General features: G+C 50.3%; 1 pseudogene; it reads left to right on the forward strand.

Moving 5' to 3' along the window:
• The window catches only part of LOC120394566, a 41,384-nt pseudogene extending 28,152 nt beyond the window's left edge, over positions 1 to 13,232 (forward strand).
• Positions 13,233 to 24,555: the final 11,323 nt, after the last annotated feature.

Genomic DNA, 24,555 nt, shown 5'->3' on the forward strand with positions numbered 1-24,555 from the left:
CAATTCTTTAATATTGGGCTTTTTTTAAAAAAAGAGCACTCTCTTACCCTTCCACTAACAGCCCATTTTAAAGATAACTTTAATGACTTTGACACCTTTATATATTAACTTTAAAACTTGTGACATTTTTCTGCACAGATTTAAAGCCTTCCATGGCGTCAAAGCAGCTGAGTGCACATACCCCAGCCCAGTGAGTGGCACAAGCTGCCTCCTTCTGAGGCAGCTGTCAATCAGAGTGTGGTGGGTGGTGATGTAGGAGTGATCTGTCACTAACACAACTTCCAGAGACCCCTTCTCTGCAGCACATTAGATCCAAAACTGGTGGGGGCTGGGCACTGCACCAGATTCACAAGGCCATTATTTCACCTTGTGCCCTGCTCCCTACAGTGTATCTCCCCATGAGTTGTCTAGTCTACTGTGATGATGGCCCAAGTCATGGAGCTTCCACCCCTTCCGGAGGGAGACTATTCCATGGACTATTCCAGTAGATCTGTCAGAGCAGCACAGCAGTGAAGCAGACACACTTCAGTTGTGTATCTTCCCTCCCGCCCCCCCACCCCATATCACTCTCAGTGAGTTACTCGTTCCCCACCCTCCACCGAGCTGTGAGGGAGAGATGGGGCAGTTGCCACCAGGGAGAGGTGCCACCATCACTCTCTGCAGGGCTGTGGGGGAAGAGAGGCCAGTCGTCACTGATGGTGGAGAAAAAACAAAGAGCTTTGAGATGAGTCCTGTCCACCTACATACTGACAGGCAGAGCTTTGAGATGGGGACAGAAGCAGCTCAGCCCTCCAGCCATGGGTCTGATGTTCTGGGGAAAGAGTGGGGGTCCCTGGATTAGGAGTTGGTGGCATTAACCCTAAACCTCCAGTGATAGACAGCAGCTGCAGTAACAGAAGGCTGATTTTGACATTCACTTTGCTGGTGCTTTTGTCTCGAAAATCTGCCCCAAAACAGCCCTAGGGAACATTTTGGGCTGGAGAGCTTATACTGGCTCCATCTGCTTAGACCAGAAGGGATCCAGAGCGCTAGCAATGAAAACGTTTGAACTATTTTCCAGCCATGACCTTCCCCCTCCCAACCCACTAAAAGTGACCCCACAACCTGCCCCCTCCCTTCACTTCAAGTGAACAGTCACTTGTGGAATGCTGGGTAACCAACATAATGAGCCAGACTGTGCTCTCAGCTGCTCTGTATTTGCAAGTCTGCCTTTATTGACTGCAAGGGATGCTCCAGAGTTACACCAACATAAATGAGAGCTAAACCCTGCCTGACAGGCGTGCATGGAAGAAATCCACACTAACGGCCTTCTGTGTTTTTATTCCCCCTGGCCTCTTCCCACAGCGCTGTCATCTCTCCCTGCACTCCCACAATAACAAATCTTTCTAGACTTACATGGACATCTGTGAGGGGAACACAGTGCATGGGTCAGAAATGAATTGTTTTCCATTCTCTCTTCATTTCATGCAGGTTGGAGGGGTGCAGACTCTCAGCTGTATGTTGTGGGTTTCTCTCCTCTGCTCTCAGCACCAGCCAGGCCCTGACAGAGCTGAACCTTTGGGGGATGAAGCTGGGAGATTCAAGCGTGCAGGTGTTGTGTGAGGGACTGAGACATCCCAACTGCAAACTGCAGAAAATACTGTAAGTACCGGCTGGTCTCCTCCCGTTTGTGCCTGCTAGCATGGTAGCTCTGGCTGCTGGGTTTCCAGAACTGTAATGCTTGTGCTCCCACCAGCCCCAGGCCCTGCACCTTCCATTCCATAGAAATATATGGCTGAAAGGGACCTTGAGAAGCCATCAAGTTCATCCCACAGTGCAGAGGCAGAATTAAGTAAACGTAGGCCATCCCTGACAGGTGTTTGTCTCACCTGTTCTTAAAAACCTCCAAGGACAGGGATTCCACAGTCTCCCTAGGTAACTTGTTCCAGGACTTTACTCTCCTTATAGTTTGAAAGTGTTTCCTAATATCCAACCTAAATCTCCCTTGCTGCTGATTCAGCTGATTACTTCTTGTCCTACCCTTGGTGGACCTGGAGAACAATGGATCACCATTCTCTTTATAACAACCATTCACATAGTTGAAGACTGTTATGTTGCCCCTCAGCCTTCTCTTCTGTAGACTAAACATGCCCAAGTCTTTCACCCTTTTCTTGTGGAGCTTGTTCTCTAAACCTCTTTTCACTTTTGTTGCTCTCATCTGGACTCTAATTCATCAACATCTTTCTTGAACTGTGATGCCCCAAACTGGACACAGTTCTCCAGCTGAGGCCTCACCGGTGATGAGTAGAATGGGACACTCACCTCCCTTACTCGCTGAGGACCTGGGATGTCCCTAGCCCCTAAGAATTTGGCTAGTGGCACATGTGGCAAGAGCCATCCTTCCCTCCCTCCAGAATGGAAATGAAACCCTCTCCAGACAGACACCGACACCAGTGAGGGAACCACAGCCAACAGGGAAGAAACAAATGATCACTTCTCTCTCTGTGTATTTGTCTCTTGTAGGTTGGGGAGTTGCAGCCTCACAGCTGCTTGCTGTGGGGATCTCTCCACTATTCTCAGCACCAGCCAGAGCCTGACAGAGCTGGAACTGGTGGATAACAAACTGGGGGATTCAGGCGTGCGGCTGCTGTGTGAGGGACTGAAACACACAGACTGCAAACTGCAGAAACTAGTGTAAGTAACAGCTGGTTTCCTGCAGTCTGTGCTTATTAACAGTGACCTGAGCTTTGTCTACTGAGGCATCCGTACTCCTGGCAGCTGTGGAAAACTGTTTTCTATCCTGAGAAAACTTAATATTTCCCCCGTTCTGCATTGTGATCCCACTGGTCAGGGCACTCACCTGAGGTGTGGGGGGCACAGGTTAAAGTCACTGCTCTGCCTGATTTGGGAGGAGACGAAGCTGGGCCTCACACAGGCCAGGTGAATGCCCCAACCACAGGGCTACTGGCTATTCTAGGCTTGCTCTCTCTGTAGTTTTGCCCTGAAAGTCCAGCCTGGCTAAGAAAGACCTTTCTGACAGGACTTCCATCAACACCACGACGTTCCCACAAAAAGTGTGTGAGTAATCTGCATTTTCTGATGGAAAAACTATGTCACTGAAAAAATCCCAAATGGTTCATCTAATGATCACCCAAAAACACCTACTCTCCTCCTGCGTACAGCTGAGAGACCCCACCACACTGTAGATTTCTTGTATTTTACTAGACAGAAGTTGGGTCACACAGAGCCTCTTCATGCCCTGTAGATATTTTCTGTAGGTCCTCTGTTTATTTTACTCACTAAGGTTTGGTCCACACTAGAAAGTTAGGTTGACCCAGCTACGTCACTCAGGGGCATGAAAAATTCACACCACCGAGAGACTTAGTTAAGCCGACCTAAGCCCCAGTGTAGACAGTGCTAGGTCACTTACTGAGCATGGCATCCTGCTGGGAGCACATGGCTCCAGGATCTGCACTGGTTGCCCATTGGTCTCTGGGTGGAGTTTAAGAGGCTGGTTCTGATCTATAAAGCCCTAAATGACCTGGGACTGGCCTACCTGAGGGATTGTGTCTGCCCCAACTGCAGTCAGCACAGGCACCTGAGCTGATTCCCCCTTTGTTATAAAAGAGAAGGGATGGTTGGCCTCTGTGAGGGCTCTGGGACTTTCCCTTTCCCGCAGTCCAAAATCCCCCACATTTACGGACCTTCTGGGCATGCTGCAATGAGCCTCTGTTTGACTGGGGTTTTAAAGAGGATTGAGAAGGTGTTTTCTGTAGCTGAATGGATAAGTTCCTATTAGAATAATTAATGCTACTGGGGTTTTGGTTGTAGCTCTAATTGTGTGTTAGAGGTCTAGAGCAGGGGTGGGCAAACTTTTTGGCCTGAGGGCCACATCTGGGAATAGAAATTGTATGGTGGGCCATGAATGCTCACAAAATTGGGGTTGGGGTGTGGGAAGGGGTGAGGGCTGTGGTTGGGGGAGCGGGTTCTGGGGTGGGGCCAGAAATGAGGAGTTCAGGGTGCAGGAGGGGACTGTGAGCTGCAGTGGGGAGTGGGGTGCAGGGGAGTGAGGGCTCCGGCTGAGGTTGCGGCCTCTGGGGTGGTGCTGGGGGATGCGGAGTTTGGGGTATAGGAGAGTGCTCTGGGCTGGGATTGAGGGGTTTGGAGGGCGGGAGGGGACTCAAAGCTGTGGCAGGGGATTGAGGTGCGGGAAGGGGTGCAGGCTGGGGGTGCAGGTTCTGGAGTGGGGCTGAGGATGAGGGGTTTGGCATGCAGGAGAGTGCTCTGGGCTAGAATGGAGGGATTCAGAGGGCAGGAGGGGGATCAGGGCTGGGGCAGGGGGTTGGGGTGTGGGGAGAAGCTCAGGGGTGCAGGCTCCAGGTGGTGCTTACCTCAAATGGCTCCCAGAAGCAGCAGCATGTCCCTTCTCCAGCTCCTACACAGAGGCGCAACCAGGCAGCTCTGCACGTTGCCCCATCTGCAGGCACCACCATTGCAGCTCACATTGGAGCACCGGAGGAGGACATTGGAGTGCATAGGAGCCGGAGCGGGGCTATGCCGCTGCTTCCGGGAGCCACATGGAGTGGCCCACAACCCTGCTCCCCAGCTGGAGTGCCAGAGCGGGGCCACGTGGCTGCTTTCGGCAGCCGTGTGGAACAGCCCCAACCCTGTTCCCTGGCTGCAGCACCAGAGCACCAGAGCAGGGCAAATCCCAGACCCCACTCCCCAGTAGGAGCTTGAGGGCCGGCTTAAAATGGCCTGCGGGCTGTAGTTTGCCCACCCCTGGTCTAGAGCCTCATGTAGGAGTCTTTTTGTAATCTGAATCAAAGTGAAATGATTTCTCTATTGCCTCCAAATTAAGAATCACTTTAGAACAGGGGTCAGCAACCTTTCAGAAGTGGGGTGCCAAGTCTTCATTTATTCACTCTAATTTAAGGTTTCACGTGCCAGTAATACCTTTTAGTGTTTTAAGAAGGTCTCTTTCTATAAGTCTATAATATATAACTAAACTATTGTTGTATGTAAAGTAAATAAGTTTTTTAAAACCTTTTAAAAGCTTCATTTAAAATTAAAGAAAAATGCAGAGCCCCACAGACTAGTGGCCAGGACCTGGGCAGTGAGAGTGCCGCTGAAAATCAGCTCACATGCTGCCTTCGGCACACATGCCATAGGTTGCCTACCCCTGCTTTAGAGTTACACACAGGTATCAAGAAGGGGAAATGCAGAGGAAGAGGCATAAACAAGTCATCATTTTGCTCTCTGTATATCTTCATATCCTACAGACTGGGGTATTGTGATCTCACAGTTGCTTGTTGTGGGGATCTGTCCTCTGTTCTCAGCACCAGCCAGACCCTGACAGAGCTCGGCATAAGGTGGAACAACCTAGGAGATTCAGGAGTGCAGCTGCTGTGTGAAGGATTAAAACATCCAAACTGCAAATTACAGACACTGCAGTAAGTACCAGATGGTTCCCTTTAGTCTGTGCCTGTTAACACTGTAGTTGGTGAGTTACACTCTGTTTATCAAGGTCACAATAACCTGCATAGAACCCAGCCATGGACCAGCCCCACTCTGCTCCCAAGGCAAAGAACAGAGACTCACTGATATCTTCATTGGTCACATTCTGCTAGTTAAACAAGTGAATAATGAGAGAACTGCAGAACATAGGGCTAGAAGGGGCCACAATGATCACCTGCTCTAACTCCCACCAAGATGCAGGAGTTCTGAGTACTGCAGTGGGCTCAGTCCCTGGGCCCTGTTCAGCAGGCAAAGTAGCTGGGTAATTGTCCTAAAGGGGCAGCCAAAGGTCCCTCAATACAGGGTAATCCTTAGGTGGTGCAAAGCAGGTCTAACCACATTTTTGGCACCCTTCCACAGCATCCCTCCTGCCTCAGCATAGGAAGGGCAGAGAGGTTAGGAGGGGCAGGGTGGAGTGCAATGACACTTTACCGGATCCTAGCCTGGCACAGCAGCTGGAGTAACTTAGAGCAGCCCTGAGATTCCTCTAAGTTATTCCAGAGGCTGTTTTGGCCCCCACCTGGCCCAGGATCAGTGCAGTAGGAAGGTGGGTTACAGCCAATATCTTCTCCTCGAAGTCTCTCAGCAGTGCCAGATGTGAACTTGGTGCAGCCGAGGACAGAATCCGGTGGCTTTTAGGAAACCACAAATGCAGCATATTTTGACATTAGAAAACAATGACTTTACTCACTAAGGCAGTAACAACCCCACATGTGTGCACACTGCCCTGAACTGGAGCTGTCACTCCTGCTCTCCCAAAAGGGCTGGAAAGAAAAGGAAATTGAACATGGCTCTGTTCTCCCCAAAGGGCTGTAAAGAGTAAATGTGAATAAATATCAACATTAATGTGTTTCCCACAAAGGGGCTGGGACTCCCCTCTGATCATTACCCATCATTTCACAGAATCATAGAAGATTAGGATTGGAAGGGACCTCAGGAGGTCATCTAGTCCAGTGGTCCCCAACCATTTTCTGACCAGTAGCACATTCATGTTTTCAGAAGAGCGTGGCAGGCGCCAACAATTTTTCAAGGCTTATTTTGTATTTGTACATTAAATAATACAAAAAAAACATATTTAATATTACATAATATATGAATCCAGAGAGAAGCCGGAGAAAAGCCACAAGGACAGAGAACACCGATGCCTGCAGCCCTGGAGTACTCTGTCCCCAGCAGGCGCAGGGCCCCAGATTCTCTTCTCTGCTGGGCATTAGGTGGGCCTCGCACCTGCCGGGGACCGAGAACACCAGCGCCTACAGCTCCAGAGTTCTCTGTCCCTGGCAGGCGCGGGGCCGCGGCTTCTCTCCGGCTTAAGCTGCGGCCCCGCACCTGCCAGGGACCGAGAACATCGGTGCCCGCAGCCTGCAGCCCCAGAGTTCTCTGTCCCTGGCAGGCGTAGGGCCGCGGCTTCTCTCCCCTGCTGGGAACTAGGCAGGCCCTGCACCTGCCGGGAACAGAGAACACCGCGCCCGCAGCCTGAGTTCTCTGTCCCCGGCAGGTCCCCTGCTGGGCACTAAGCGGGTGCATATAAATGCCTGGGCGGGCGCCATGGTGCCCGCAGGCTCCATATTGGGGACCACTGATCTAGTCTAACCCCCTGCTCAAAGCAGGACCAATCCCCAACTAAATCATCCCAGCCAGGGCTTTTTCAAGCCAGACCTTAAAAACCTCTAAGGATGGAGATTCCACCACCGCCCTAGATAACCCATTCCAGTGCTTCCCCACTCTCCTACTGAAATATTTTTCTTAATATCCAATTTAGACCTCCCCCACTGCAACTTGAGACCATTGCTTCTTGTTCTGTTATCTGCCGCCACTGAGAACAGCCCAACTCCATCTTCTTTGGAACCCCCCTTCAGGTATTTGAAGGCTGCTATCAAACCCCCCCTCGCGTTTCTCTTCTGCAGACTAAATAATCCCAATTCCCTCAGCCTCTCCTCATAAGTCATGTGCCCCAGCCTCCTAATCATTTTTGTTGCCGTCCTTTGGACTCTCTCCAATTTATCCACATCCCTTCTGTAGTGGGGGATCCAAAACTCGATGCAATACTCCAGATATGGCCTCACCAGTGCTGAAGAGAAGGGAATAATCACTTCCCTTGATCTGCTTGCAATGCTCCTACTAATGCAGCCCAATATACCATTGGCCTTCTTGGCAACAAGGGCACACTGCTGACTCATATCCAGCTTCCCATCCACTGTAATCCCCAGATCTTTTTCTGCAGAACTGCTGCTTAGCCAGTCAGTCCCCAGCCTGTAGCAGTGCATGGCCAAATCTGCATTGTCACCCCAGCTACTGATAACACAGCCCAGCCAGAAAGTGTATCGCTGAGAACCGGCTGGCACCCAGTGCCTTTTCTGGCCCATCCTTCTCATGGCAGCTAATTCAGGGCTGGTCTGCAACCCCACTGGCCAGAGCTCAGCCCTGTCATCTCTGGTCTCCTCAGCATCCCTGTGCATTGTCCTCCTGTGTCACCAAGCCTTAGCAATTGCCTCTCGCCTCCTGCTTGCAGGCTGCTCCACCCCCCATGTCCTGGTGCTGCTGCTCCCAGCCCGCCAGCCACAGCCTGCTTCTCTGATCAGCTCTCCCCTTCCCACCTGCCTCCTTGCCCTGGCTCTCAGGATACCACTGCCAGGCTTTCTGTCCTCGCTGCCTACAGCCTTCTCCTCACCCCACACACACTGGCCCTCTCGCTCTCCCAGCCTGATTCCTTCTGTCCACAGGATGTCACGTCTCTTTCCTCCTCATTCTGATTAACACAGCGCCCCCTACTGGTGAGATGCTAATCTAGGTTCTTCCTCTACCAGAATAACCTAGCCCAGTGGTCCCCAACCTTTTTGTGACCAGTAGCATATTCATGTTTTCAGAAGGCTTATTTTGTATTTGTACATTAAATAATACAAAAAAAACATATTTAATATTACATAATATATGAATCCAGAGAGAAGCCGGAGAAAAGCCACAAGGACAGAGAACACCGGTGCCCGCAGTACCTGGAGTACTCTGTCCCCAGCAGGCGCAGGGCCCCAGATTCTCTTCTCTGCTGGGAACTAGGCAGGCCCCGCACCTGCCGGGGACCGAGAACACCGTGCCCGCAGCCTGAGTTCTCTGTCCCCGGCAGGTCCCCTGCTGGGCACTAGGCGGGCACACATAAATGCCCTGGCGGGTGCCATGGCACCCACGGGCACCACTTTGGGGACCACTGGTTTAGTCCTTTCTCTTCCTACCATTCTAGATGGGGGGTACCCAGTAGGGAACCAGCAGGTCATTACAGTGTATTGTTAGGACTATCCCACCCATTAGAAATAGCACCTGTAACAAGATGGCCAATGTTTGTATGGTGGGTCCTGCGCTTTTCTTGGGAGGGGCTAAGACACTACCCCTTGACCCTGCTCTTGGGTGCCAAGGGCCCCACTAGTGGCCCGGGAAGGTGGTAGAGGAGGGAAGCGGGGAAGGGGTCTAGGTTTTCTCCTCACTCTGAGTCCCTCTCAACCTCTGCGGGTTTCTTACCCTCTTCCCCCTTGGGTGGGGTTATCCTCAGTCCTTAGATGTTGGGGGAGGGAGTCTCCCTTACTTTGGTTCTCTGATCTTTCAAATCTCACAACACACCTCCAAGCTCTAGTCCTCTCTCCTTCCTCCTCTTCCCCTGACTGTCTGAAGCAGGGGGATTCGTTAGGTTCCTGATGGGGCCTTAATTGACTACAGGTGCTACAATTAACCTGTAGCAACCCTCCCTAGTCTACAGGGAACCACACCTTAATTAGCCTGAGGCTACCACTCTACCCCTGCTCCCAGGCCCTCCTGTATCACACACCTCAATCTGCCTGTCCCTTCAACTCATCTGAACAATCGCATATAGAACACATAGTAACTGACACAAGACCTGCACATGGTGAAGTATTCCCTCCAGGCCTTGTAGTGTTTAAGAGAAGAGGGTATGTTTCTATGGGGATCCCACAGGGATCAGTTGGCCCTATGCTTTGTAACATTTTTATCAATGACCTGGCAGACAGCATAGTATCACTGATAAAGTTTGCAGATAACACAAAAATTGCAAAAGGGGAAATAATGTAGAACACAAGTTACTGCTACAGAGCGATCTGTGTTGCTTGGGAAATTGGGTGCAAGCGAACAATATGTACATTTTAATACAGACCAATAGAAATGTGTACATCTAGGAACAAATAATTTAGGCCATACTTACAGGATAGGGAATCCTATCTTGGGAAGCAGTGACTCTGAAAAAGACTTGAGGGGGTACGGTGGATAATCAGCTAAGCATGAGCTCCCAGTGTGTTGCTGTGGCCAAAAGGGCTAATGGATGTATAAAGAGAAGAATCTCGAGTAGGAGTTGATGTTATTTTACCTCTGTATTTGGCACTGGTGTGACGGCTGCTGGAATATTGTGTCTAGTTCTGGTGCCCACAGTCCAAGAAGGATGTTGATAAATTGGAGAGGGTCCTGAGAAGAGCCATGAGAATAACACAAGGATTGGAAAACCTGCCTTATAGTGACAGACTTCGATCTACTTAGCTTAAGAAAGAGAAGGCTAAGGGGTGACATGATCACAGTGTACAAGTACATACAAGGGGAACAAATATTTGATAACAGGCTCTTCAGTCTAGCAGAGGACAGTGTAACAGGATCCAATGGCTGGAAGTTGAAGCTAGATAAATTCAGACTGGAAATAAGGTTCCGTGAGGGCAGCTAACCACTGGGACAATTTACCAAGGGTTGTGGTGAATTCTCTGTCACTGGCAATTTTAAAATCAAGATGGAATATTTTTGTCGACAAGCTCTGCTCTAGTTCAAACAGGAATTGTTTGGCGGACGTCCTGTACTGCAGGTCAGACCAGATCACAGTGGGCCCTTCTGGCCTTGGAATTTATGACTAATCCCAAAGGCTCCTCTCAGAGCACTGTGGTTTACTGTGCATGCCTAGAATGAAGACTGCTGATGCCAGCGAATGGGGCAAAAATAAGCAGTCACAAATCTTTGTATCTCTCTGGCTCCTGCAGACTGAGTGGTTGCCATTTCACAGCTGCTTGTTGTAAGGATCTCGCTTCTGCTCTCAGCACCAACCAGACGCTGACAGAGCTGATCCTGGGAGAGAAAACAATGGACAACTCAGGTGTGAAACAGTTATGTGAAGGACTGAAACACCCAAACTGCAAACTGCAGAAACTGGGGTAAGTTACCAGTGGGCTCCTTTCACGAGTGTTCCTTTCACATGGGGCCAGGCTTTCGAAAGTGCTCAGCATGCAGTAGCTTGTGACTTCTATGGTCAGATTTTCAGAAAAGCCAGCAGGACCCTGGGTAAATGGGACTTCAGTCCCCTCGAACATCCAGCCCCAGTTGTGGGTGCTGAGTTCTTTGGAAAATCTGGCACATAGTGATGTGATTTAAGCTCTTTCTCCTGGGGTCAGTGTTATTGTCCAGGCACCCAAGAACAGGCACCTAGTCTCCTCCTGCAGAGAAAGGAAGAGAGATCCACTGCTGTGATAACAGTAGAGCTGGGTGACATTTTTTGCTCAAATAGTAAATTTGCAGAAAAATGCAGTTTCAAGATGAAAATATTTGCAAATGGATGTTGCATCTGATGAATAATTTTGGCAGAATAAAAAGCTGACTTTTTTCAAACAAAAGATTTGTCTTGTCACTTTGAAACAATGTTTTGTTTAGAAATGTAGCTAATTTGATTAATTGGTTTTTTGAGGGTGAAAAACACTTAAAAAGAAACTAAAGAAAGCCACAAAAAGACCCGAATTTTTTTCAGCTCAAATAAATTTTCATTTGGCACCAAAAAAATTGTTTGTTTGATTTCTTTTAACAACAACAACAACAATAAAAACCCTGAAAATTGAGGGTTTGGTTCAAAATGAACCTTTTCTTTTGTTTTTTTTTTTCAGTTCAGCCACCAACCTGAAAAATGTATTAGTCATGCAGCTTGACTAGCTTAAACATGGGATAATAAAGTGGCTGTTTGAGCACTTCAAAGGCAGCGTAGTTTTGTGTTCGAATTAGGGTGACCAGACAGCAAATGTGAAAAATTGGGACAGGGAGTGGGGGGTAATAGGAGCCTATATAAGAAAAAGAGCCAAAAATCGGGACATCTGATCACCCTAGTTAGAATCTCAGTTATTTTACTCAGTAAGCAGGACTGAGAATATGAGTCTGGGGTGTTTCACAATTGAATTAAAATAACTCTCCATGCCAGTGATAATTTACCACCATTTCAACAAATAATTCTGGGACAAAGCCAAACAGACAAAGAGAAAAAGAAAAAGGAAAAGAGGGGAAGGATACAAAGTCGACACCTAATTGTTTTTGTTTTATTTCTTTTTCTGTCTATGATGGCAATCCCGTTTCTTCACTCCTCTCCTCCTCATCTTGGTTGTCTGTCTAGTCATCAGCTCATATAGATATTGGTAGGATTGGAAAGTCCAGCCGGCTCCTTAGGCAACTGACATCTGCCTTTTCCTCCAGAACAATGTCAGGCAGTTTAAAACTGTTTTTAAGATCATCTTAGTTCATAAAAGCTACCAGAGTTTCAGCTTAAGCAGCATTTAAATCCAGCACTGCCGGACAGCTGGACAGCTACAAGAGAATGTTTTGAAATTTCCATACCACTGGCCTGAAGGGGAAAAGGCAAATCTATAAAAGAGAGAGAACTAAAAGGACCAGAAATAAAGGAAGATAAAAGACTGATGGGAATTAAAAAATGGAAGTAAGTTCTGTGGAGCATTGAGATAGCAAATACATTTAAACAACGTCCAGATTTCTATACAGTCCTAGACATCCCCCACACAGCCTTTGGTTCTGGGATGTTACAACCAAAACACATGATAGCAGCTTTCAAAATTATTTAGATTTAGAACAATAACTTTATAGATTAATAACAATTCAGAAACAAATAAGTTCGCTGAAGTCAGTTTTCTCGCTTACTATAAATGTCACATGCTGGCATCTCCCTCCCTCTAAGTGGGCCGAGAGTTCCACACGTCACTCAACAGCAGCCTCTTCAGCAGGCAAGGACGGGCCTGGTCAGACTCCAAAGGGAATCCAGTGCAGATGGTGACTGCCGGGGTGGACCAAAAATGTGTGGGATGGGGAAAGAAGATGGGCCCAGATAGTTATGTCTGAACATTCATTGCAATAGTCTTTTGTGTCCATTCCGGAGATGATTTCACTGAAACCAATGGTGTGCGGCTAACTCTGCTTCAAAGGGACTGTGTTCTCGGGCATTATGTCTAACACTTTTTCTTGACTTGTTTTCCCCCACAGCTTGAGCAGTGTCAATGTAAATGAAGACACACAGAGAGAGCTAGATGCTGTGAGAAAGAGGAAACCTGATATGGTCATATGTATATGGAAAAATTGGAGAACAGGAGCCATTGCACTGACACTGCTCTGGCCTGGCTGTCGTCTTGCTAGCTGGGACAGCAGCTAGGGACAGGACCTGCCTCTTTTAAGGCATCTCTGGCATCACCAAGGACTCCAGATGTATATTCTCCTGCTGGTGTTAAGAGTGAGAACCTCACACTATGGGGAAAATACGCTCCCGTTTTGTGAGCTTGTTGAATTTACACATTCAGCCTCCACAGGCGCAGGACTGGAAGAGACTGTCAGGGCTGTGAGAACCAAAGGCTTATTATGTGGAGCTGGTTAGGCTTTTTAGGTTCACCCACTGATATCTGCCCACATCCTCAAGATTGTAGACCCCTGTTGCTTATTGAAAGAAATGTTTGGTTTCAGTTTTATAAATTGTATTAAAACTATTACACCAACAAACTGTATCACCAAAGTGAAGCTACTAACCGTACTACAAAACTAAATGAAGCACAGAGCAATGCAACTATCCAAACAAAATCAAACCCCAATTAAATTAGTCTCAGTGTTAAATCAAAACTATGTCACCAAATTAGTTACCTCATCAGATTATAAGAACTGATTATTTGTTGTATTAATCCTAAAAAGGATCTAAGAAGGTGACTGTTTGGGTTATGAATCCCAGCTAAAGAATTTTACCCAATCAACCAAATCTATAACTTGGTGCTGGGTCACTCTCTTAATACTGTAAGGAGTTTATTATTTAATGTCCGAACCACAAGCTCAGAGCCAATTACAAAGCTTTCTCCTGACATTTCAGTGTGTGCTGGTGAACACTTTCCTCCCCTCACCCAGAGCTATTACAGTGCAGGCTTTAAAAAAACACACTCTGCTAAGCAGCAGTTTGACATCTCTTATTTAGCAATTTACAGCTGACAGCTTTGTTTCTCAGGCCTCAAACACACACAGACAGAACATACTTCAGCAAATGTCTTTTAGACTGTTTTAGGGCTACTTCTATCCAGGGAACTTTCTTTAAGGCGCCTTCCTGGTGTGGATTCTACTGGTGCTCATACGCACATGCTGCATGTATGTACAAACCCAGGCTCTCACACCATCAGATTAGAGAATAAAAAGGGCTGGGACATCTCCCAGTTAACAAAACCAAGGCAAAAATAGAAAAAAGGGAAAAACAAGACATTTAAGATAATGCCCACACTTGTGCTGGGACTTATAAAACACAAAAAGTCTGTACACGCTAAAAAAACCCTGACTGACAGAGCAGGAGGGGTAAACACTAACCCTCCTACCTTTTGGGCTTGATCCTGCTATGACCAAGGGTATATTCACCTATCCAATATATATATATATATATATATATTTTGTTTGTTTTCCGACAGATGGGTAGGAGCACCGAGGACTCTAATCTTCTCCCTATTGCCCAGTATCTCTATGACCAGGGGTGTGCACAACTGAATGATTGATCACTTTATACATATGATATACCCTTTAGCAGTATTTTCAACAATCACGGTGCATGTCCTCCCCCTTTTGCAATTCTCCACCAACAAATGTTATGCTTAGAAGAAGCACACGGGATTTTTTTTTAGGGGAAAAGGCAATACGCCGCGGATATTGGAGATACAACAATTAGCATATGCATTTAATTACACACATAGACACACTGTCCCGCTAGTCAGTGTTACTGTTACCAGTTCAGAGGCTGTCTCAGTCTAGTGGCCAGCTAGGTTGGTTATGAGTAGGGAGGACCCAGGTTCTGTAGGTCACGACACGATGCTCTGGGGAAGTCTTGGCAGGATGAACCCATAATGTTATGGCAAAGAACCCTGTTTATATAGAGATTTTTGTTTTATTGAGACCAATGAGTTTTTCACCATTATGCTGTAATTAATTGCCGTTTGACAAGGGCTTGTTTTTTAATTTTTTTTTATTTTTTATTTTGTTTTTTATTAGTTTTTTGGGGAGTTACCCCATGCTGGTTTTGATTAGTTATTTTGTCCCGGTTGATAGGTAACTGCCTTATTTTTTAGAGTTGTTAATTTGTCCTTTTTTGACATTTTAATAGGGGCATGTGGCAATTTTTTGGTATCTTTACGTTGTTTTGGGAGGGTGGGGGGTTGGAACATTTGCTTTGATAATGGCCTTGACAGTTATTTTTTTACATACACATTTTTTATTTACACACAAAACAGGATTGATTTACACAGAACATTTGAACAGGAACATTAAATTGCAATGCAGGAGAAAACCATTATTGCATTCTTTTATTAATTTTAAAATGCTAATTTTAAACCTACAACAAAGTGGTGACCCCAAAGGTCTATTACTGCCTTGAAATTAGCTTTAGACACAAGATTCTGGCTGATGCAATTTTTACCAAAGGCCTGTTAGGCCATTCCTTTCTGCTTTCAGACATGGTGGCTGGCAGAATATTGTTCAATTATATTATACATTAATACATTTAATACATGCTACATTACCAGTCTTTATTTTTTATTTTAAATTATACAAAATACAAACCTAAGATTTTACTACTACAAGGCCACACAGGCCAAGGCCGGTCAGTGGCTGTATAGGCAGGTGCCTAAACATCTGTTGGTAGAAGGATTGAGAAAGAGGGGTTATGAGGGAGGGAGGGGGATCAGGGCTGGGGCAGGGGATTGGGGTATGGGATGGGGCGCAGGCTCTGGCTGGGGGTGCAGGCTCTGGGGTGGGGCTGGGGATGAGGGGTTTGGGTGCAGAAGGGTGCTCTGGGCTGAGATAGAGGGGTCCAGAGGGTGGGAAGGGGTTCAGGGCTGGGGCAGGGGTTGGGGTGTGAGGAGAGGCTCAAGGGTGCAGGCTCCAGGTGGTGCTTACCTCAAGCGGCCCCTGGAAGCAGAGGTGCAGCCAAGTGGCTCGGGACGCTGCCCTGTCTGCAGGTGCCATCCCTGTAGCTCCCATTGGCCATGGTTCCCGGCCAATAGGAGCTGCGCGGGCAGTGCTTGGGGCAGGGGCAGCATGCAGAGCAGTGCCCCCTAGCTGCCCCCACATGTAGGAGCCAGAGGGGGGCCATGCTGCTGCTTCTGGGAGCTGCACGGAGTGGCCCCCGATTCAGCTTCCCGGCTGGAGTGCTGGAGTGGGGCAAGCCCTAGATCCCGCTCCCCAGTGGGAGCTCAACAGCCTTAATCCGGCTTAATGGCTGGTGGGCCAGATCTGGCCTGCGGCTGTAGTTTTCCCACCCCGCTCTCGGCAGTCCTTCACACCGACCCCAGGGATAGTGAGCTTCAGGGTGCAAATCACATCTAAAGCTGGGCCCCTGAGGCTCTCTACTAGACATCTTCACTTTTCTGTGCCTGGTATGGCCCACTTCTGCAGCATTTCAATGGTATGTTCCAACCAGGGTTCACACTCCTCTTCCCCAGGTATTGCAATGGGACCCCCAGAAAATAACCTTAACTTAAAGATAGGAGCTTGATGTAGCATGGAACAGCACAACCTTTTCCAATGCTTGCCCCAGTGCTTTTCCCCAATCATCGGCCAAGGCTGCAGCCCCCAAGCTAGGAGCTGCTGAGTCAGGGCCCAACAAACCTGACTTATCAGCTATTATACAGAGTACTTCCCTCAAATATAAACACAATTGTGTTCCTAACTTAGTGATTCACTCATCAGGTGCTTACGAGCCCCCCCAAAATGTAACCCTTCCACTAGGTGGAGCCAGGTTGAATATCTAGGGGTTCCTTTCCATTGATCCAACACCCCTTGAGGGTATGCAGCCATTGGTGCACACACACACCCTCATATTTTTACAAGGCTCAGACATTTGAGCCCTTTTTTTTACCAAGGTTCTTTAAACTGAAAGTGACTAGCTCCTTTGGGACAGGTTAAGCACAGTCCTTCTTTTCTGTATTCCCACAATAATTACAAACATTGGGAATCATATTTCACTACCCCTGCATTCAGGGCTAAAATAATTTGTGACCCAACACCAGCTAAGTCAATTACAATGAGCAAAACACTGGTCCATCAGCTGAATATCTAGCAAATCTAAACAAAGCAGGAGCAAACTGTATTTACCTAAACACACCCAGGGTGTATCACCTGGTTTTGGGAATTTGCTGCTCATCAATTTATCAATTTGCTGCAACACTTCCTCCTTTGTTATTGCAGGTTGACAGTTCCTCATCTTTCTTCCTGAATGTCCCCACAAAGATTTCCCACCCTCCTTCTCTAAGCAGCCCCCACAAACTCTACCCCAGCAATTCTCCTCTGTCCCCTCAGCTTCCCAGGATTGTAAACTTCCTCTCCCCTCCTCCTCCAGGAGTTATGGATTGTGCTGCCCCCACGTGACCCTCACTTTGCACTGGGGCAGCATCTGCTCTGAGGACTCACCCTGGTGTCACTAATGTAGATGATCTCTGAGTGAATGTCTTAATGGAGATGGGCCCTTAGACACAGCTCTGATGTCCTCAACCAATGAAAATATCAACCAATGATTTTTAGCAGAAACCACAAACTCCCAGCTCTAGTGATTGATTTACCTTTTGAAGGCATCTTCACACCACAGAGTTACAAAGCTATTTATTGTTTATAGTGAAAACTCCCAAATCATTGGTGATCGAGCATTTAACTGCCAGAGTCACAAGTGCTCGTGTTTAACCAGTCAGTCTGCAAAAAACCCTTTAATGACTCTGTGCAGAGCACCAGTGCGCAGAGCAGAGCTAATCCAGTCAGAGAGTTACATAGTCCTCTGTATGTGGCACTGGAAAACTGTGGAAAACATACTGTCATAGAGAAGGTTAAGGGGTGGCTTGATCAGTTTATAGGTACCTCCATGGGGAACAGAAGTTTGATAACAGAGGTGTCTTCAATATAGCAGACAAATGTGTAAGAGGATCCAATGGCTGGAAGTTGAGGCTAGATAAATTTGCACTGGAAATAAGGCACACAGTTTTAACAGGGAGGGTAATTAACCACTGGAACAACTGACCCAGAATTGCACTGGATTCTCCATCACAGGCACGTTTAAAATGAGGAGTGGCTATTTTTCTAAAAGTCTTGCTCTAGATCAAGCACAGCTATTAGATTTAAAGCAGGAATTAATTCAGGGATGTTGTGTTGCCTTCTGCATGAGGTAAGACTAGATTGTCACAACAGCCCTTTCTGCCTTACGTCTGTGAACTGTGAAACCAGATATTGGGGAAAGCCCATGCCCTGTGGGGGTCTAAGGGTGGGGCAGTTTCTTTCCCAGGAAAATGGGAGACAGAGCTAGGGGCAGGGAACCATGGGCCTAGGTTGTTTATTGGGTAGGATGGGACATCCCCTGAACACACGGAAGCCCTGTCCTTGCCCTGGCCTCTACCTATGAAGGATTGGGCCTGTGACTGTGATTTCCCTCCCTTGTGTAACTTGTGGGCTGGCTCAGTGGAGGCTACTGTTTGAGGTGCTGGGATATGTGCACAGAATGACAGGGTATGACATGGAGGGGTGATGTGTGATGTCCCTGAATGAATGGGTGGAAAATGAATGGGTGCATGGAGCATGCTTCTCCCCTGGATCTGCACCAGCACAGAACCCACATTTTAGCATGCAAAGATCTTGCCCCCTCTCTCCTAACAAGCATTGGCTGTGATCTGGGGGGGGGCTCACTTTTTAGCCACTTTTTGATCCCTCTCCCATCTTCTTCCTACACCAGTCCTCATTGAGTGTCACTTGCTGCCTGCAATCAAACATGGTGTGTGGGGATGATCCTCTATATTGCACAAAGCAGAGAGATTGGGATTGCCATGGACTATGTGCCAGGCAATTATCGTGTACAGAAAAGGCAGGGAGGGAGGGGAGCATGAAAAGGGACACAGGTCTCAGCAGGGGCACAGGGAGCAGGACAGCCATGCAGCAGGGCACACTCTCTATCCTTTGCAAAGTGCAGCTTGGGTCTCCCATGTTCAGGTGCCACCAGATGCTCTTTGACTGCAGTTTGGAAGAGGTGCCCTCAGCCTGCCAGACTGCACAGAACACGGGACACCCTGGCGATGGGGATGTTCTAACACAGCCAGAGAATGAGATTGTCACCCCCCAACTCACCCTGACTTCTGCTCTAGGGTACAGCTACGCTGGTGACTCCACATACGTGTATGCTCAGGCTTGTGCTATAACCCCCTACTGTCCACACTTAAACTCCAGCAGCACCTGTCTCAAGGCAGGCAGAGGGTGAGGGAGCTAGCAAGCCTCAGGGCCATGGGTAAGCACATGCCTTATCTGTGGCATGGGGCCAGACCCAGGGGCCAGTTTGCAGTGTGAACAGGGGGAATGTGCCAGCTCTTGAGATTCATTAGTCCTCCACCCTCATTCCCACAATGACCCTTTTCTTCCTGACCCTTCCCAGTCTAGGTCCCTGCCCCCTGAGCACTGGTGGTAGTGTGTGGCACTGACTGGCCACAGAAGGCAGCCTGGCTTTCCACTGCTCGCCTTAGAGGTGAAAATGGATCCTGCACTGAGAGCAGCAGCTTGGCCCACCAAGCAAACCCGGCTGCTGATCAATGCATGGGTGCAGTACACTGTGTGCCACGAGCACCAAGAACATTTCTCTGTATCTGGAAATTTCACGGAGGATGGAACAGGAGGCTTTCAGCAAATTCCATCCCCATGAAGCACTTGAGGCTCCTGTACAGGCTGCCAAAGACTTAAGCAGTTCTTCCAGGAGGGCTCGTCGTACATACTCCTTCTACAAGAAGCTGGACCAGGTTCTTTCCAGGGCTCACAATCCCCTGCTCAACCACACTGGCCTCATTCTCCAAGAGCCAGAGGCGGCTCTAGCATTTCAGCCACCCCAAGCACGCAGGCAGGCTGCCTTCAGCAGCTTGTCTGTGGGAGGTCCCAGTCCCGCAGATCTGGCGGCATGTGTGCGGGAGGTCCACCGGTCACGCAGCCGAATCCGCGGGACCGGTGCACCTCCCACAGGCATGCCGCCCTTGCAGGACCGGCAGGGCGCCCCAGTGGCTTGCCGCCCCAGGCACGCGCTGGGAGCGCTGTTGCCTGCCAAGAGGACACTGATTGGGGCCAGGGTGAGAAGGCAGCAGAGACTGTGGAGGACACCCCAGAAGCCTCAGAGGACGAGGAGAATGTGATTCTACACCTGTACCTGCAGGAGCAGGTTGAAGAAGCCCCCCCATGACGAACTGAGGAAGACCTCCCCGAGCTGTGTCAGGAACCAGAATCTGAGGCTTGTCAGCTACAATGCCTCCTCACCAATATCACTTCTTGCTCTGGTGCTTAATTCTCAGTTTTAAGATCCAGGGCATTTAAAATACTGTGCGCTGACTTTTCCTCCCTATTGCAGCAAAAACTCCAGCTGGTTCTTCAGGGTCACCGGCAGTGCAAATCTGCTTCCTCCACCTTCATAGATGACCAAATCCCTCCATTCAGCAGTATGTGATCCACTGGGCCTTGCAGGACAATTGGCTAGTAAACTTTTCAGTTCACTGACTCACCTGCCCAGCGCGAGGGACAAAGTATTGGGCTATGGGTGCCATCGATGGCCCTTCACAGTTCGGAAACCCCATTCTCTGAAAACCAATTAGTAGTGCTGGAACTTTTCTTACAACACCCACCTGTGGGTACATCAGTGTTCACTGCCTCACAAACCTGCACAGCCACAACCCTGACAGTGGATGGGTCAACCCCAAAGTGGTTTACAATGGACCTATAGCTGTCTGGTGCAGCCAGCGTCCACAAGGTAATAGTATCAGAGGGGTAGCCGTGTTAGTCTGGATCTGTAAGAGCAGCAAAGAATCCTGTGGCACCTTATAGACTAACAGACGTTTTGCAGCATGAGCTTTCGTGGGTATCCGACGAAGTGGGTATTCACCCACGAAAGCTCATGCTGCAAAACGTCTGTTAGTCTATAAGGTGCCACAGGATTCTTTGCTGCTTTTACACAAGGTAATAGCCACCCACTTCTGAACTGGTGCGGCTTCCCTGAATCAAGAGTTCTGGCGCTGGAGAGTTGGCACAAGCTCATCACAGAGCTCCATGTAGGTCTATTGCCTCATTCGGCACACAACTTACACCCTACCATAGGGTGCTGGTTCTCCTTCACCAGATGTGACAGTCACTAGAAGGACGCACCGTGACAATACAGGCATTCACATAACTCTACCGTGTGGGCAGAATTGACTTATCAGTGCCCCACAGGGTCAGCCATCTTCAGTGTGTCAGAAAATGCTGGGGCAGAATTCCATCCAGCAGCTTGCTGAGCACCCACTTCACTGCATAACCATTTATCCCTCAGTAAGGAATAGGAGACGAACCAGATCATCATCCAATTGCTCCATGTCTTCTACCCAGTTCTGTGGGGAGTGACAATCAGAGAGTGACATGATCAAGAACTGCCACAGGCAAGCATGTGAAGGTGGAGGACAATAGCAATACCTCACAGCAAAGCGGTTCTTGTAGTGTCTTCCTGTGACACAGAGAGCCCTGAGAAACCACCCCTGAAGTGGCAGGGCTATTGCTGTGTACTTACAGTGGCAGTGTGGCCACAGGGCTATGCATGTACACAGTATTATACCTGTTTCCATCAACGCATAGGTGGGTTTTTGGTCATGAGTAAGTGATGCAAATGGGGGCATAGTCTTAGCGTGAGGGGAAAAATCTCTCTCCAACATAAGCTCCAAATCAGACCAGTCACATTAAAAAAAAAAAAAAAGGACCAATGCTGGTGTGACGTGGTGATTACTCTAGAGGTCACTTTCCCACATAAAGCTGAATCCAAAGCCCAGGGAAAGATTCCCTTTGATTCAGTGGGCTTTGGAGCAGACCCATAAAGCCGATTCATGCGCCACTGAAGTCAATGGGAGCAGGGCCGGCTCTAGGATTTTTACCGCCCCAAGCAAAAAAAATTTTGGCCACCCCGCCCTTTTTCTCATGTCCCCCAGCCCTTCACCAACTCCACCCCTTCTGAACCCCTTCCCCAAATCCCCAGCCTCACCTCCTCCCCTGGGTGTGCAGCATTTCCCTCCCCATTGCTTCCTGGGGGCCCCCACGACCTCACACCCTAGCTCACCTCTGCTCCGCCTGCTCCCCCCGGTGTGCCGCTGCTCCGCTTCTCCCTCTCTCTCTCAGGCAAGGGAGGGCGGAGAAGTGGAGCAGCGGCGCATTCAGGGGAGCAGGCGGAGCAGAGGTGAGCTAGGGTGGGGGGGCACAGGAAGTAAGGAGGGGTAGAGGAACCATTCCCCACTCCAGCTCACCTCCGCTCCACCACTGCCACCTCCCCCAAGTGCCTGTCGCTCAGCTTCTCCTCCCTCCCAGACTTGCTGCGCAAAACAGCTGTTTCGCGCACAGCAAGCCTGGGAGGGAGGGAGGAGAAGAGAAGTGGCAGCCGGCCGCTCAGGGGAGCCAGTGGAGGCGAGCTGGGGCAGCAAGTGGGGGCGGCGGGGGCACTTTTTCCCCATGCCCCAGAGTCGGCACCTATGATGGCCAGTGCCAGAATGCCACCTCTAGAAATGTGCCGCCCCAAGCACCTGCTTGTTTTGCTGGTGCCTGGAGCCGGCCATGAATGGGAGTTTTGCAGTCAGGGTGGGCTTAAGCCAGTGCGGGGCCCCATTCTTGGGGCATGTACTCTCTGGGTGGCACTTCGAATTTCCCCGCTCCGGCGGTGGTAGCGGGGCCGAGGGGTTGCGAGCAGGGGCGGCTCTAGAAATTCTGCCGCCCCAAGCAGGGCGGCGCGCTGCCCCGCTCGCACCACCCTTCCCCGGTCCCGCAGCAGGGGCAGAAGTGCCTGCGGACAGTCCCGTGGTCCCGCGGCTCCGGTGGAGCATCCGCAGGCATGCCTGCGGGAGCTCCGTCTGAGCCACGGGACCAGCGCACCCACCGCAGTCATGCCTGCGGGAGCTCAAGCGGAGCTGCAGGAAGAGGGGACCCTCCGCAGTCATGCCTGCGGCAGGTCCGCTTGTCCCGGGGCTCCGGTGGACCTCCCGCAGGCATGACTGCGGAAGATCCGCCGGAGCCAAATGCCACCCTGCCAGGACAATGCCGCCCCACGCGCCTGCTTGGCGCGCTGGGATCTGGAGCCGGCCCTGGCTGCGAGGCTCCAGCCGAAGGAGCAGGAATGAGGGGTTGCAGGGTTCCAGCCGAGGTAGCGGGGGCACAGGACTTGACGCGCTCCGCCGGGGAAATGGGACCGCGGGGTTGCAGTGCTCCGGCCGAGAGAGGGGGACTGCGGGGTTGCAGGGCTTCGTCCGGAGTAGCAGGGTCGTGGGACATGTGGCGCTCCAGCGTGGGGAGCGGGACTGCGGGGTCCCTGGACTCCGGCCGGGGAAGCGGGAGGGTGGGGTTGCGGGGCTCCAGCTGGAAAAGCGGGGCTGCAGGGCTCCGGCCGAGGTGGCAGGGCTGCGGGAGTTGCCGCGCTCGGCCGGGGAAGCGCGACCACAGGGTTACAGGGCTCCGGCTGGGAGAGCGAGACCGCGGGGTTGAGGTGCTCCGGCCAAGGGAGAGGGACCATGGGGTCTCTGGGCTCCGGCCAGGGGAAGCGGGACGGCGGGTTGCGGGGCTCTGGCCGAGAGAGCTGGGCTGCGGGGTTGCGGGGGTCCGGCCGCAAGAGCGGGGCAGCGAGTGTTGCCGCGTTTGACTGGGGGAGTGGGACCACCGGGTTGCGGGGTTCTGGCTGGGGTAGCGGGACAGCAGGAGTTGCGGCGCTCGGGCGGGAGAGTGTGACTGGGGGGTTGCGGGGCTCCGCCCGGAAGAGCAGGGTTGTGGGCCTCGGGCCGCGGTAGCAGGGCCACAGGACTTGCAGCGCTCGGACAGGGGAGCGGTACCGCGGGGTTGCGGGGCTCCAGCTGGGAGAGCGGGTCCGCCGGGACCATGGGCTCCGCCGGGGGAGCGGGACGGCAGGGTTGCGGGCAGGGCCGAATCTAGACCCCAGCGCGCCAAGCGCGCGCTTGGGGCAGGGTCCCGTGGGAGGGCGGCAGGCGGCTCCGGTGGACCTCCCGCAGGCATGCCTGCGGAAGGTCCACTGGTCCCACAGCGCCGGTGGACCTCCTGCAGACGTGCCTGCAGAGGGGCCGTGGGACCCGCGGCCCCTCCGCAGGCACGTCTGCAGGAGGTCCACCGGCGCCGCGGGACCGCTGACTGCCCGAGCGCCCCCCGCGGCGCGCCGCCCTACATGGGGCAGCGGAAATCCTAGAGCTGCCCCTGCTGCCAGGGGGGCAGCACCCCAGCTAAAGGGGCACTGGGTCCAGGGAGGGGCACGGGGACCAGAGGACAGGTGGATCACTGGCCTGCAGAGGGTGCTCTGGAGCTGGAATGAGCTAATTCCCAGAAGTCACCAGCAGGCGGCGCTGCAGGGGTGAGTCTGCACCTCTACAAGCTGTTTAAACAAGGACGCTCTTACTCATGCGTTGGTTCAGTCTATATTTTATTGCCATTGTTATCTTGGTGAAAATCCCTGTTTCACCACTCAGTGCTGTGCTGATCAGAGTATTGAAAGTCATTAAATTAAACTGCATTAAAACAAAACTCATTTCATGCAACTTCAGGGTCAGTGAAAGTTCTCAGCTATAACATTTCCTAAAGAAGCCAACAACATATCTACCCAGAATACACATTAATGATGATTCCACCCACATGATAATTAGTTGCTGAAATTTGATTCAAATCCCGCATGGCATGTTTAGAAACAAGGGTTCCAAAAAAAGGAGAGACCTCATTAAACAGAAAATGTTGATGCTCTGATGC

This window comes from Mauremys reevesii, unplaced genomic scaffold (assembly GCF_016161935.1).
Source record: "Mauremys reevesii isolate NIE-2019 unplaced genomic scaffold, ASM1616193v1 Contig66, whole genome shotgun sequence".
Lineage (NCBI taxonomy): Eukaryota > Metazoa > Chordata > Testudines > Geoemydidae > Mauremys > Mauremys reevesii.